Genomic DNA, 15,592 nt, shown 5'->3' with positions numbered 1-15,592 from the left:
CCTGGTAACTATGGAAGTGCCTTATTGTGGGTTGCTTGCTACATGACAGTGGATTTTTGTGGAAGACAGTTCTTGTGAATAACAACTATGAAAGGTGCCTACAAGAAGGATTTGAAGAGTATAAAAAGGATAATGGTGAGATCAGTCACTCAGTTCAAAAATATTGAGCATATGTCCCCATAATGTATATGTGAAATTCTAAGACTCAGGGTAACATAGTATTTCTATTAATGCTGTGTTAGTTGGTGTGACAGATGACAGAGTACATTTTAGTAGGTTTAAAATCTTGTCACTAATTTAGGTGCTAGTACCACAATAACTAGAGTCTTGTAACATACAGATTATTTCCCTCAAGATAACTTCAGACACACAGACACTCAAGAGAAAATAACATAGAAGAAATAGTGCATTAAAGACATTTTAGGAGGGTAGAACAACAAATGAGATTATGAAATACGGGAAAGTTACCTGCAGTGTCCTATATTAGTAACCACTGACTGTTTTTTCTTGTGTTAATCTAAAAATTGTAAAATTTTACCCTTTCTGTTGTATTCTGAAGCACTAGGTTTTACAGAGTTAACAAGAAAGCCTGACTTAAAAGTTCAATAAACATGAAACATTCTATATTCTGGAATCTCTTTGGCCTCCATTCCCCAATTTTGCTATTGATTCTGCCTTATAGTCTCCTAATTTTCAGTGACCAATTCCCCCAGCCAAAGGAGGAAGACTTTGCAGTTGGAAGTTGGTGATAGGTTGAGAAGAATTATTTTGGTAGATAAAGTGGGAACTAGAGGCCACTTACATACTATGTCCTGTCTCTAGAACCCAGGCTGCAAGTTCCTTGTACATTTTAACCTGAAATTTATTAAGCAACCAGAGTTTGCAGCTCTGAGCTGTCCAAGACCAACCTCAATGAGAAGTGAGCTCTTTACCATGCATTTCTCACTCCACCTAAGTCCATAAATGGGGTCTATCTGCTTTACTGGGGGATCCTCATTCAGAAGCTGCGCTCAAACCTCACTGGAACATGTGCTGCTGTACATGTGCATGTTGTTATGGGCCAGACAGGTACTCTTTATTTTCCACTAGAGCTGTTTTGAGGCAGCATTTTCATTTAAGTGGTGGAGGTACTAGAAAAATATGCTATTATAATATTCCTCTGCTTACTACTGAAATGTTGTGTCCTCTGCCTTTGATCCAAAGCTGGGTAAAGCTCATTGCACTCTTTCACCCATTGCATTGTTTTGATGATGGCCTTATTTACTTGCACAAATCCTCAAATAGCCATATAACAAACAGTCTTTTGTTTGACACCACACTCTATTTTCTCATCTGTTTTTGCTTTCAATGCCAGCTTGTTTATAACATATTGATATCATAACTTTTTACTTACCTAACAAGATACTGCCTGCCTGGCAGCAACATGAGGCAACAAAATTCCCTCCCTTATGCAGCAACATTTAACCTGCTCAGCAAGGGAAAAGATGATGTTTGTTTGAAATGCAGAAGGACAGATCTGTGGTGGAGGCTGATTTCCACACTTCAGTGGAAACCTGAAGTACATTCAGAACCTGTAGCACACTCATGGCACTTGAAGTCAGGGACACACAGCAAAAGCAGTTGTCACCTCTTCAGGACACGGATCCCTGTGTTCGGGTGTGACAAAAAAATTTCAGTAATAATCTGAAAAGTTATTCCAGGTTAGGAGTGGGTGATTAATTCTCTTTTGTTATGCTGACTGAACGGGAAGAACTTCTGACTGAACAAGGAATAGAAATTAAATAAACTCTGACTGAAACAGAACTACTTTCTGCAAAGGAAGCCAAGAACTAACTTTGGGTTCTTTCTAAAACCAAACATTTTGCATATTTCTACTATGCATGCTATGGTTCTTTTTCCCCTCTTCTGCTTAAATTAAGTCCCATTTAAAAAGAAAATTAAAAAAAACCAACCAACCAACCAAACAACCAAACAAAACCAAACCAAGCCAAACCAAACCAAAACCGAACCACCACCACCAAAAAAAACCTACAAAAAACAACCAAACAAAAAAATCACAACAACCCACAAAAAAACCCAGAAAAACAAACAAACAAACAAACCAAAACAAACCAAAACAACAACAACAACAACAACAAAAACTACCAAAAAAACCCAAGCATGCCAAAAAGCAAACTGCAGTGAAGTTTTAAAAATCTTTCTGTGCTCTGTTCTTAGACAAGTTTTGATGCATTAGTGCATGATTTGTGAATAGCTTTTCACCCTGAGCTACTTCTTTTTCTAGTGAAGTAATAAATTATTTAACTGTTTTGTCCTGCTCTGTTCCAGCCACTTGCTTGTCACATGCAAAACTGAAAGACACTTCAGTATTATCTGTGGTGCTTTTTTCCTTGGATGTGGTGCACAGCAAGAAAAGAGAAACCATCTTACTTGAAGAGCTCTGTGTTAGTTGCTATTAATTTCCAAAAGTGTAGCTTAAGCCTATCCACGAAACCAGTCCCAGCTGTACTATTCCCAGGTCAATTAGCAGTGTTCCTGCTGCACAGTACTTCAGAAGATGCTCAGGCGGTCTGTTGATCTTCAGGGAAACCCCTAGACTTCCTTCCTCATTATTCATGGGGATTTCCCGCTCTGCTGCAGAAAAACAAGGATCAAAATGTTTACGTGCTGTCTCGTGTCTCCAGATTCTTCATCTCACTTAAAGGCCTAAGGAAGTGAGCGGTCATAAATAGAATTCTTGAAACACTAGAAGTGGAAGCAATACAGGCACATCTTAAAAACTGTTTTACCAAAACAACACAAAAAATACCTTAAAGTTTTGGTGGTCTTTTTCATACTACAGGGAATACCAGGGAGCAAAAAGAAAGTAAATCTGTAGTTTTATAATTATATTTTGTTTATTAGCAAAGTAGGAGAGAGACAACAAAGCTATGAAGACATCTTATAGCAAAATGAATTAGACACAGGCCTGTGTGCAGTCTTTGAGATCTGTCTGTGTGATCAGCCTGTTTAATTACAAAGTGTTCCAGAACATAGATTGTTCAAATAAACACGGCATTGGGCTATGGAATGGATTTCTGCCTGTGCTGCTTGTTAAATCCAGCAGAAGAACAGCCCAGGTTTGCTCTGGGCTCCAGGAGTCACAAGTCTCCCCCTGGCACATGCAGTGTGGTGGCCCTGCCTCCTACAGCTCACCAAGCTGGTTAAACAAGTGCCACCTTCAATGCAACATACACTTCTCTCAAATATAGTAGAAAATAATGTGGTACTCAGAAAAGGTATTTTCACAGGTGGTGTTTGATTGATACTTTGTTTTCCAACAGCAACTATGTTGAAAATGCTGAATTTCAGTCACTGCCTAGAGAGACTACATGTGCTAGGTAAAAAAAGACTCAGACACAAACCTTGCCAGAATATACCTTGCATACCTTAATCAGTCCTTGACAGCTCTGAATTTCCATTTACCTGTTGAACCTTGTATTTGAGACAGGTATTAGTTATAGTGAGGATAAACAAACATTTAAATACTTAGATTAATATGTGTAATGGTGCCATTAGTCCATTGGAGATAGGAACTCCTTTTAGCTGTAAAACTGATTTTCTTATGTGTTTAGAACAAATATTAAATCACGATGAAAGAAGTTAATTGCCCACCAAAATCTGATGTGAGTAGAACTGACGACATCTCTGCCTAGTAATATAGTGTTTTTACTCCCTGCAAATTTCAGACTAGGAGTTTTTCTTGATGAATCTCATAAAATTTTGGTATCAAGTTAAAAGACAAGAAACACGTGTACCTACACTACTGATCATATTGTTCAGTTTTTCAGCAGTATAGGGATGGTTGCAGTCCATCTGCACGAATGCAAAACCCCCCTTGTTTGTCCTTAACTAACACACATGCGCCTGTAATCACACCTAGCATTTTACAACACGAGGAATTTGAAAATGAAAGGTAACAACTTTCACAGTAGATGAAAATCTGTCATCATAAGGCCTGAAATTTACTGCAGTCTGCTGAAATATGGTGAATGAAATTTCAGAAAAGCAATGCTCATATTTAGGAAAAACCCAGCAAATATTAAATAACTATGTTTTTGTATATTTTGAGAATAATGGGCCAAGTAAACCTTGGTAAGTGAGATTTTAACGGTGTAAATCATAGGCTTGATGACCATTTTCCTCTTAAGTTTGATTCTGCTGAGTTCTACATGAAAAAAACCCCAAAAAATTACAGCTCTGTGATAAAGAATTCGTGGAATTACACAGGAGCTAATTGTATATATCTGGGGAATCTGAGGGCTTGGATTGCTTGGGACAGAGATGCCTAAGAAATCTAACTGCACAGCATGTTCCCAGGCTGTGGAGAGATGCTGGAATAAGCTGCCTCCACCCAGAAGTGCCGCAGGAGCAGAAGGCTCTCTGCTTTGTTTCACTTCTCTTCCTAACAGAAGAGAAGACTTCCACCTAGACTCCCAGGACTCTGTGTTGATGAAGAAATGGAGCTGCAGAGCTGCCCCTCTGGTGGCACTTTCTCAGCCACTGTAGTGGACAGCAGTGATATTGCCAGACTTACACGCTGTAAGGGGGACTGAAGCTGGGAAAAGGCCTCTCTCTTGCTCCAATGGTGGTTGCTCTGTCCAAAAAGAAACATAGGAAATACACTGCTCATGTCAGATTTAGCTGTGAAATATGCATTCAGATGTCATTCTAACCCTCCAATTTCAGAAATTATGAAAACAAACTTAATTTCTTTTGGATAACAGAAGTGGTGAGAAAACTCTTATCCTTAAGACAAACCCCTCAGCATGGCCAGATGGGACAGTAATGTAAAGCTTAAGAAAGCAAAGCTGCCCAGCTGTCTGATTTACTGAAACATGGACACTAAAATTGTTACAGCATTGTACCTAATTTCTTGGAAAGATGGGCTCTGATATGCTTCATTTGTTGTCATCCAGCTTGTTTACTTTACACTTTATCCTGATGAAGGACGTAGCTACAATTTCAGCAACTTTTTCAGTCACCTTTCGTCCTGTCCTACCATGGTGGGATAAAAGTTTAAGGGGCTGGGACACAATGTGCTTTTTCCAAATGACAACACTAGATGGTATCCCTACACTTCCCAAAAAGCCCACACAGCCTAGCCTCAGCTCGAAATCTCAGAAACAGTGAAAACAATGGAGCAATATGATGCGGTATGATGTCATGTATTATGTGTGCATGTGTCTCTGTGTTTTAATTCTCACACGCTATTCATGTGCTTAGTTAATGATATGAGAAGCTATTTTCTCTGTTAGTCTCTGGTTCTAACTATTTTAAGCACATGAATGCTGCTTCTTTCCTGTTTTCCCCAAACACCCACACAGAACCGGAGGACAGCTAATTTGAGGATGTTAATTATAATTCCAGAGAACAGGACAGATGTTAGTAGTTCTAGTGACAATCAAGTGAATGCTCTCTGTGTAAGGAGCAGCTGTCCTAATCCAAGTTACCTTGAATTCCAATGTAGTGTTTGTGTGCATGTGTCTCTGCCAGACTGACACGTGCGCATCGTCAAATGTCTCTCTAATAAAATGTTCTTTACACACTGTGCTGAATCTAAAGCTCTAAAGATTTGACTCTTTGGTGTCTCAGAGATCCATACAGAACTTCATTTGTGAAAGAAAAATCCAATCTGAAAACTTAGATATGAAAGGCATTTCACCTTTGTTTTATAGTGCTTTAGGTGTTTTGGGGGTATTTTTGGATTTCAGCAAGGAGTATGGAAATTGCAGGAAGGCACAAAGGGTGGTCAAATGAGGAATAGACATACTGAATGACTACTGCAGCACCCTGCAAGCTCTTTCTGCAAGGCTGGACCACCTCAGCTAAGCTGGATCTTCCAGCTAGTCGGGTTTATTCATCTGGGAGCTCTCTGCTGCTTGCACATCCCAGAAGACACTGACGGGAAGAGAGTGGCAGAGACTAAAGCACAGATAAGTCCTGGACGGTGTCTTGCTGTGAGCAACACAGAGCAGATGACACATCTTCTCAAGCTTCTCTGTAGTTGTGCTGTAAATTGCAGTGTCTTCCCCTGACAGTGCAGCGGTGGCGCTGGGTGACAGCTTTGGAGGCAAAGCCAGAATTGTACTTCCAGTGCCCAGGAAAAACAGCAGCTCGTGGTTGAGTTGGGTGTGTTTTGGTTCAGTGGCTGGCACTGCCAGGCGTGCTGAGGGCTCCCTCCCCCCTTCCCCCACACCTGGGCCACACAAGCCCTTTGCATGCCTGTGCCAGGAGTATCAGAGTGTGGTTAATTCCCCTCCTGCTTGTGGTCAAACAGCGAGCCCTGCTGAGGCCAGGGCTGGTGCCATCTGATTTCAACCCTCCTGCTGCTCATACAACCTTGTACTTGGTGCTCTGGGGTTAAACTTCCTTCATGAGGGTTACTTGAATGAGAAGATTGTTCTGGACCTCAAGGGGACGTGAAGTAACTGCTGCAAGGAGAGGATGCTAACAAGCTGTGCAGCTGATTTCCCTGGCAGCATTCAGTGCTGATATTAGCAAATACCACTGGTTTGTATCTCTCTGGTTAAGGACATGGTGAGACTTAGGGTTAGGTCTTTGGGAAGATAGAAAGAGTGAATCTGGGTACTTAATTTTTGTTTTAGAAGGTGGAGTCAGATTAAGGTTGTGAAAGCAACGTGATTTGTTCACAGTTGTTAGGAATAGAAGGTGCTGATGTCTTAGTGACTATGCTGGTCACCAATATATTGGTAAAGACTGGCAGCTGCCTTAGGGAAGGGGAAGGCATGAATGAAGAGCAGGCTTCGTTTATGGGCAGCTGTCTGTTTCCTTGTTGCCCTTTTTTCCAACTGAATAGGTAAACTCTAAGGCTGGCACTACAGCCTGGGCTACTGAAGTACTCTGAAAAGTAGAGGTAACCCTGATTCAGAACTATTTTTAGTTAAGAACATTGAACAGTGTCAGATGTGGGCTAAAGTAGCTCACAATGAGTGAACTGTTTCTTCTTTGAAAGGGAATACCATGGGGAGATGCAAGAAAGGACTGGCATATCTATGAAATTTATCTTCTCTGTTGTGCTGAAAATTTCCCTTCATATGTCCATGACAATCTTCAAAAATGCAATTCTAAGCCTTGGTAGTTGAAAGTAACCTTACTTCTTATCTTCTAAGCTCTTGTCATGTTCTTGGTGCTTCTGTACAGGTCCACAAAGACACAAATGTGAGCCATGGACAAATATAATGCCTGAAATGTTCCTAGTTGTACAATTCTGCAGAAAGTCAGATATTTTCTCCTTATTTTGTTGAGTGAAGCACATGCAAGTGGGATTCACAGGAATTTTCTCTCTCTTTAGTCCCCATTGCCACAGATTTGTCTTATCCATGTGTGTCTTAACATGACAGGACAGATGTATATTCTGAATATTCACCAAGGACCTATTGGATGTGTGTGTCTAAGTACAACCATGCAAAAAGCAGTGACTTGTTTAAAGGCCTGAAAGGACCTGCCAATCTGGATTTCCAAAAGTTAGATGAACAAGGAATGGAATAAAATAGAAATACAAAGAAATACCAATAAAATAGAAATACTAATACCAATACAATACTCTGCAACTGTTATATTGAATGCTCAAATGGAAAAAGCCAGCTGGGATAAGGCAATGTTTGATAGAAAAAAGTGCCATAACTTGCCTTTTGCTGCTCTGTGTGACTTTACAAGAAACAAATAAAATATTTACAGATATAGCTGGTTAGATAGAGGTATAGATAAAGAGCCAGACACTGCCCATCAGTGCCCAGTAAAAAGACAAGAGACAATGCACACAAAGCAAAATAAAGGAAATTCTAGTTAAACACAATTACTATTTTTTGCACTGTAAAGGTAATTCAGCACGAGAGTCTTCATTCTAGGAAATATAAAAAAAACAACTGAGTGGAAATAGGCTTGGACAACCTGGTTGACCCTCTTTTGAGCAGAGAACTGAAGTAGGTAATTTCCAGGGGTGCTTCCAACCACAACCACTCTGTCATTCTGGTAAAAAAAAAAAAATCATATAGAATAATTTCTATGATTTTAGATTAACCACAGCAAGAAAAAACAAGAATACACTAACAGTAAACTGTCAAGAGAGTTGAGAACCTTAGAAATTTTAAAATCTGTGGCTGAGATTTTAAGACCAATGTGTCAGAAGCCTGTCTTGAGACCTCACCATATGACGTACCTGAGCTTCTATTAATTTGCAAATCTGGCTTTTTGGTCCTTGGCTTATTTTGAAAACTTGCTCACTTGGTTTATTTTGAAAAACATACTCAAAACTTCTTTTTTCCTGGAGTTGCATGGAAATTGAGCTTTGTGATGAAATTCCACTCTGAACTATTGAGCACTTTTCTAAAGCAGGCATGCATTAATGGCTTGGTGTGGTACGGACACACATAAACTGCTATTTGATTCAGCATTAATTCTGACAGAAACCATTTATCTTCACAGTACTTTACCACCTGGTGCAGTGATAAAGCTTAAAATTATTAGCTTATTGTTTTAGGTTTTGTGATTTTTTTCAGAAGAGCATTTAGAGCCACAAACTTAGTCAAAAGGGTCAGACTTATTGTAATTCAGTGTTTTCTTCCAGAATTGCTTTCTTAGGAGGATAACAAACTGACTCCTTAATTTCATTTTCCATTAAAACATCAATGATGTCCACTCAGCACACTAGTAATTATTGTAATTATAGTATTACAGAGTGCAGGAGTACTTTCACATATAGAGTTAGATCATTGTGAGACTGATCAAGAGATCTGTGCTATGATGATCTCTGAGGAGTTTTTTTGTTTGTTTTTGGTTTGGGAGTTTTGTTTTTGGTTTTTTTGTAATTAGAACAATTACAATTGAAAAAGACCCCTGCTTCACTGCCAGGGGATATAGACACAGGAATGTCTGTATCAATGGCATCGTACCTTAAACAAAAAATGTATTGTGTTGCTTGATTCATATTCCCAGGGGAGGGACGTCTGGCTCCTGTGGGCAGTCCTGTCCCCAGCGAGTGCCTTTGCCAAATGCTGCAGGTGAACTCCTGGCCCACAGCCCTGGTGAGACATGGGCCAGCAGTGCCTGCACCATGGGAGCAGGGAACATGGGGGCTGCTGCCTCCTCTTTCCCCACAAGTCATTCAAATCTTCCACTCTCACAGTGAACTTCTTGAGGTTTTTTTCTGTGGGGAGGACCTATGCTTGATTTTAACATAGTAGATATGTTAAAATCAGCTACGTACAAGCCACTGAGACCAGTATGTAGCATTGGCTTCCTAGTTTCTCAGCTCATAATCCACGGCATATCACAGATTGCTGTCCATTGTTCAGAACATGATTAGCTATTTCTGAAATACACTAGCAAGAAGAAGCGGGTCAGCAATTGCAGACCTTAAACAAAAAATGTATTGTGTTGCTTGATTCATATTCCCAGGGGAGGGACGTCTGGCTCCTGTGGGCAGTCCTGTCCCCAGCGAGTGCCTTTGCCAAATGCTGCAGGTGAACTCCTGGCCCACAGCCCTGGTGAGACATGGGCCAGCAGTGCCTGCACCATGGGAGCAGGGAACATGGGGGCTGCTGCCTCCTCTTTCCCCACAAGTCATTCAAATCTTCCACACTCACAGTGAACTTCTTGAGGTTTTTTTCTGTGGGGAGGACCTTGCCTAGTAGATATGTTAAAATCAGCTATGTACAAGCCACTGAGACCAGTATGTAGCATTGGCTTCCTAGTTTCTCAGCTCATAATCCACGGCATATCACAGATTGCTGTCCATTGTTCAGAACATGATTAGCTATTTCTGAAATACACTAGCAAGAAGAAGCGGGTCAGCAATTGCAGATTGACGTCATCAAAATCAAAATGCCCCATTTTAATAGTGACACTCCTTTCCTTTCACTGAGCAGTCAGCCCTCATTCTGTGGCACTTCTGTAAGGCACCTTTTAGTGTCTGGGCAGTAGGATCAGGGGGGAATTCAGGAAATGTGAGAAGTTGCTGGGTGTTGTTAATTCAATGAGAAGTAGTCCTCATGCTTACATGAGAGATTCAATTGGATGATACCAGTGTATGCTCTCAGTGTGGAACACCACAGAGCCAGTCACTGCTGAGGGATTTTGGGATTGCTCCTCTACTTGCTACTTCATTACAGGTCAGGGATACATCCACTGAGGTCAGTGACCTTGCATTAGTGGACACACAGCCTGAGAGGATAAACAGGGGTTAAAGGACTTGTGAGACCCATGTGAGTCATCCTGTGCTTAGGCCAGTGGCTGAGGAATTAAAAGACTTAGGAGGAGAGGCTGAGGTCACTAGGTTTGTTCACCCGGAGAGGAGAAGGCTCAGGGGTGACACCATGGCAGCCTACACCTTCCTCAAGGGGGACAGCCAAGAGGGAAGTGTTGATCTCTCTCTGGTGACCGGCAACAGGACCTTAGGAAAGAGAATGAAACTGCATCAGGGGGGTTCAAATTGGGACATTTTTCTGGAACCTTTGGTGCTTGAGTAAACATCTGGTATGCATGCTCAATTTAAGCATTTTGCATTCATTCATTCATTCAGCCAAAGTTGAAAACAAAGGAGGGTCAATCAGGCACAGCTATGTTGATACACACAAACATACTGACATGAACAGTCTTGTTGTGTGAGTGCTGCTGGGCTTGAGAAGGGTGGTAGAGCTCCTACTGACTTCCACAGAAGCAGCAGCTTTTACCCCTGAATCCAACGGGATTATCATGTGAACAGCAGTTTGGTGCAAACAAAGCCACGCTGCACAAGACTCCAGTGGCTGTGGCACTGCAGTGCACCTGGAGTCTGTGTTTATCAGCTGAGCACCAGCTTTACCTGTGGTGTGGAGGAACCGAGTACTTGCACAGGTGCAGGTGGGCTTCAATATCATGGAATCACTTGATGTGCAAGAAACTTAGCCTCAAGGGACCTACGTGGTCAGCAGGACTGTGCCAAAGGGACACCTGACTGAGAGGTAAAAATATGACACTCCATGTATCAGGATTTACTTAACAAATGGAGCACCCATTAACACACAAGATTCAGGCTGCTCCTCTTCACAACTGTCTATCAGTCTGCACTGCAAAAGGAGATATAAATCTTTCTTAATGGACTCATGTCCTTAGACTGAAAATGTTTCACAGTGTTTACACTAATTCAAATTCTTATTAAAAAATATAATTTCATAACATGGGAATGTTATGGGTGGTTTCTGTCAACATGCTTATTCTAGGTGGAACCTGACAGAAGTGGTATTTATTTTGCTTCAGCAGACCTTCTCAGAGACACTTACTGGGATGAATGTCCCACTGTGTGCATACACATGACTTTGAGAAATTAGTGAACAGAGCATTCTCTATCTAAAGTCTACTTCAGGTAACGATGAGGTTAGCAACAAACTGCACCCAGTGTGTCCTACAACGTTTGTTTCATTGCTCCTATACACATCAGGCATTATTCTTTTATTTTTACATTTTTGCTAAGGCCACAGGTAAGTTCCATGATGTTTGACTTGGCTGATAAATATTACATTTCTTATTCATTACCTCATACAGGAGGGAGTTCTTCTGGCCAGTCAAGCCTGTAAAGACTTCAACGCACATTAATCAGTGGAACATAATTCCTTTTTGCAACCTATGGGACATGAGTGTGCTAAATACTATAGTGAATGCACAACATCATTTCATAGATTTACTTTCCAGTATGAGCCTTCTAATAAAAAATTAGACATTAAAATAATTGAGATAATGAAGATTTGGGCATCTTCAGATGCTGTCAGTTATAAATACCTCTTATCATTCTATTACACTAGTTTCCAGGATTTAAAAAATTTATTTGGGCCAACAACTCCTGAAATATTTTGGAGAAGAGGACTGTGCAGTACCAAATGCCTGTTGAAAACCAGGACTGAAATATCATATATGTTGGTTGACAAAGACACTTTAGAAGTCTTGTGAAAAATAAATTTAACTCCCAGAGGGGCAAGGTTTATCAGTGAGCAGCACTGAACAGCCCTGCTGTTCATAAGACACAAAATATTAGCAACCATTGTCAGCCACCTCTGCTCTTTCCTGTTTCTTTGTATGTTCAGCTCTTGAGTTCAGGAGAAGTTTCTGTCTTGCTGTAAAGTAACACTTGACCTAAAGTACTTGAGACAAAACACACTAGAATAAAAACTGATGTTCATTTCACAAGGAAAGGCTGAAAGCATTAGAGGGGATTCAAGCCTACTTCAAACGTAGTATCTTGAAGATTTGAAGAAGACAGTATCTTGAAGATTTTCCTTAAGCCAAAGATAAGAGTGTCACAAAGACAATTTTTCTGTTACAATGCTACTTATGCGCTGCGCTGAGTTCCTGAAACAGAACAGGCAAAGGTAATTTAAATAAATTTTTCTTCCATTTCTTGTCTTTTGGCTTGCAAACTGTAAAAGCAAACTCTAGCTTAATTTTAGTGTCTTCTAAGATCTCTGCAGGGCATCTTCCCATGCCTTCGTGAATGGGGTATAAAAGTCTTCAGAAAAGAAAAAGAACATTTTTAGGTGAAGAAATGCATTTTAAACAGAGATTGTGGGGCTTTTTTTCTGAAGAAGCATAAAACGACATGCTGACATGCTGACAAACGTCAGGTTGAAAAGACGCTGCTCTTACAGGTTAACCCAAGCGAAGGTTCAATGGGATCAGATGGAGGAGTCACCAAGTAATGAGAACAGCTGTGTTTGTTCAAAAGGTGTTTCAGACCCTTGGATTAGAGCCAGAGACATGAGAGGATTTTGCAAGAGAGGAAGTAGATACTGCAGTGAAAAACCTTATGTTGTTTTGACACATAACAATGCATTCTGCAGTAATGAAAGGATTAGTAATTGCAGCCCTTCTTGTCTGCTGTTTTCTGTCAAAACTTTATGCATTTTTCCTGCCACAAGAGAACCTACCATCTTGTCATAGGTTAAGAAGGAAGTGAGTTTTTTGGGAGGTTGTGGTCAAACCAATCAGTGTTTGGATTTGAATATTGGCATCTGGTTTGGCCACTGAAGGTATGGATGCCTCTGGGAGCCCAGGGGGTTAAAATCAGAGAACTGCCAGCAGAACACTCTCTTGGTTCTGGCCCGTGAAGGAGGTCAGAGCTGGGGCTGGCTGGGGAGGGGAAGCCCTGCGGCCGGGTGAGGGAGGCCGGAGCCTTGGGCAGAGGAGGGGGGTGAAGGCCTTGCAAGATGGAAGGGTGGAGGAGCCCTGAGAAGCATCGGGCCCCCCCCTACCCCTGGGAAAGAGAGCCAGTGCCTGTGCTGCCTTGAAATTCGATATCATGGACTGGAAGCACGGCCAGAAGTGGGGGATGCGGCAAGAGAAGGTGCCCGGCAGCTGTGGGAGTTCTGGGCAGACAGAGGCAAAGATTTTAATCCCTTTGTAGAGTAATGGAAACCTTACAAATACTGATCCTCCTGAATCAGAATGAGGAGAGGGAGATGAAGCAGGAGAAAATGGGCAAGTGTAATGAAAGTTGTAATGAAAGTTGATGCACATGAGAAATGTCCGAAGAGGTGAGAAGAATCCTAGGTGGGAAGAGATGATGGAGTGGCCTTGAGCTGGACCCTTTCTTGTATGGCCATGGACAGACCCATGTTTTTTCCTGTGACCCAGAGACTGTATTTAGGGGGAGGCAATGCCTTGGAGCCAAGAGTGAAGCAGTGGCGTGAACAGAGACGGCCGAGGAGGGTGTGGGATGCCGTCTGTCTCTGTGGAGAGGAAGATCTCTGTTCATGAGGCCCCTTGGCCCCAGGGAGTGAAATCTGGGGAGGACTGGTGTCCCAAAGCTGAGAGACTGCTGCTTTTGGAATTGTGTGGAGCATCCTTAAACAAGGAACCCCAAAAGCAGTCCTGGCCCATGTGCAGTGGTGAGAGCAGTGGACATGGAGGGGAAGGCATTGTGCCAGCCTCAAACCATGACACATCTGGTCTCACACAACACTAACTACAATTTAATAACTGCATTAAATTATTTTCTAATTTGTTTATTCTCTGCATGGTAGATTATTATTGAGGAACTTACAGAAATGGGCAGTTTTAAAGATCATCTTAGATTCACTCTGTAGAAAAAAAAACTATGCTTAGAATGCTGCCATTCTCTTGACTTCTAGTCAAATGCGATTCAAGCCTTGATCAACAGAGGGAGATACAGCATAACTTATCAGCACATTTCTCAGGCCATTATACAACTGTCTTCCACACAAAACTCAAGGGATTTAGCAAATCTAGTTAATTTGGCATTGGTGTTCATAGTTACTGTGTCTTAACCACTCACTGTGCATATAGTATTACATTCTCAGGACATCAAAGAGCTACTTTGGGTCTCAATGCCAAAGCAATCCTTGCTCTTGTGTATTTCAGTTATTCAGCATTAGGCATGATAAGCTGAAGCAGGAGTCTGTGCACCTTGCGAGCAAGGACATTGTGAGGAATGGACGATCCCCAGCAAGTGTAGTAGGATGCATGCAAAGAGCAATCCTGGGAAACAAGCAATCTGGTTTCCCCAGCGACCTTACCTGCTGCCTGCTCCCCTCGCGCTCAGCAGCCCCACTCCTGCGATAGGAGGCAATCCAGTCCTTAAACAGAGGCATCAATCCACATTGCGTAATGATGGAAATAAGGTCTCTGAAGTGCCTGCTTGTTAAAATTGGGATATATGAATATCCTCTTGACTTACAGAATGAAAATGCAATTATCCATGGAAATCCTGCTTCCCCTTGCCTGCTGTACTGCAGCAATCCACATGCTGCTTGGGCTCCTGCTGTCTGGCACAACAAACCATACCAAAGGCTTTTGCAAAGCTCCCTAATGACCTTTACAGCCTTTTGAGAATAAAGTACTTTCCCTATTTACTGTGAAATCACAGAACAAATTGGGTTGGGAAGGACCTTCGAGACGATTGTCCGACTCTGACCACCTTGTCAACCACACCTGGCACCAAGTGCCACGCCCAGTCTTTTCTTAACACCTTCAGGGGTGGTTCACCAGAGATGGTGATTCCACCACTTCCCAGGGCAGCGTAATCCAGTGCCAAATCGCTCTTCCAACAGACAGAAGACATAAGAGAAAGGGAAGGAAGGATATTAAATATATCCTATATAGAGTAAAAGTGGACTATAAAAGAGCAGAAAATTAAATGTCAATGCCTTCCTCAATGCCCCTCCTTCTGCCACTGTGTGAAAAATGCACCTTTTATGATTGGCTTTTCACAAATATTAAAATGAATATTGTATGTGTTATGTTAGAAACTTATATAGAAGTTATGCTGTATTAATTTTCTTAAGTAGTGTGTTAGTTTTAGTTTATAACATAATGTTGAAATAGAAACTATGCTATGTAGGATACTTTTTTTAAGAAAGGACTCGCACCAAGATAGTAGCCACAGAACACCTAAATCTTTCAGAGAAAGATAATTTATTGCCCCATTATCAGAAGAAACTGCTTCCTGCCTCGCTCAGCCATGAAGACGTCGTTAGGATTAAGAGGAAGAAGTTGACGATGACCAGAGAAAATCCTCTATTTGAATGAAATTTATGCATCG

The 15,592-nt window shown here is 41.5% G+C and overlaps 1 long non-coding RNA gene across 1 annotated transcript in view; it reads left to right on the top strand.

The window, feature by feature from the left end:
- Nucleotides 1-3,119, top strand: part of LOC120513602 — a 67,025-nt gene extending 63,906 nt beyond the window's left edge. The window contains exon 4 of the long non-coding RNA XR_005630302.1: nucleotides 2,329-3,119. This is a non-coding gene — a long non-coding RNA (uncharacterized LOC120513602). The remainder of the gene's footprint in view (nucleotides 1-2,328) is intronic.
- The last annotated feature ends 12,473 nt before the right edge of the window (nucleotides 3,120-15,592 follow it).

The sequence above is a fragment of the Passer montanus genome, unplaced genomic scaffold, assembly GCF_014805655.1.
Source record: "Passer montanus isolate IOZ18808 unplaced genomic scaffold, ASM1480565v1 scaffold84, whole genome shotgun sequence".
NCBI lineage: Eukaryota > Metazoa > Chordata > Aves > Passeriformes > Passeridae > Passer > Passer montanus.
This window is presented reverse-complemented; position numbering and strand designations above follow the sequence as displayed.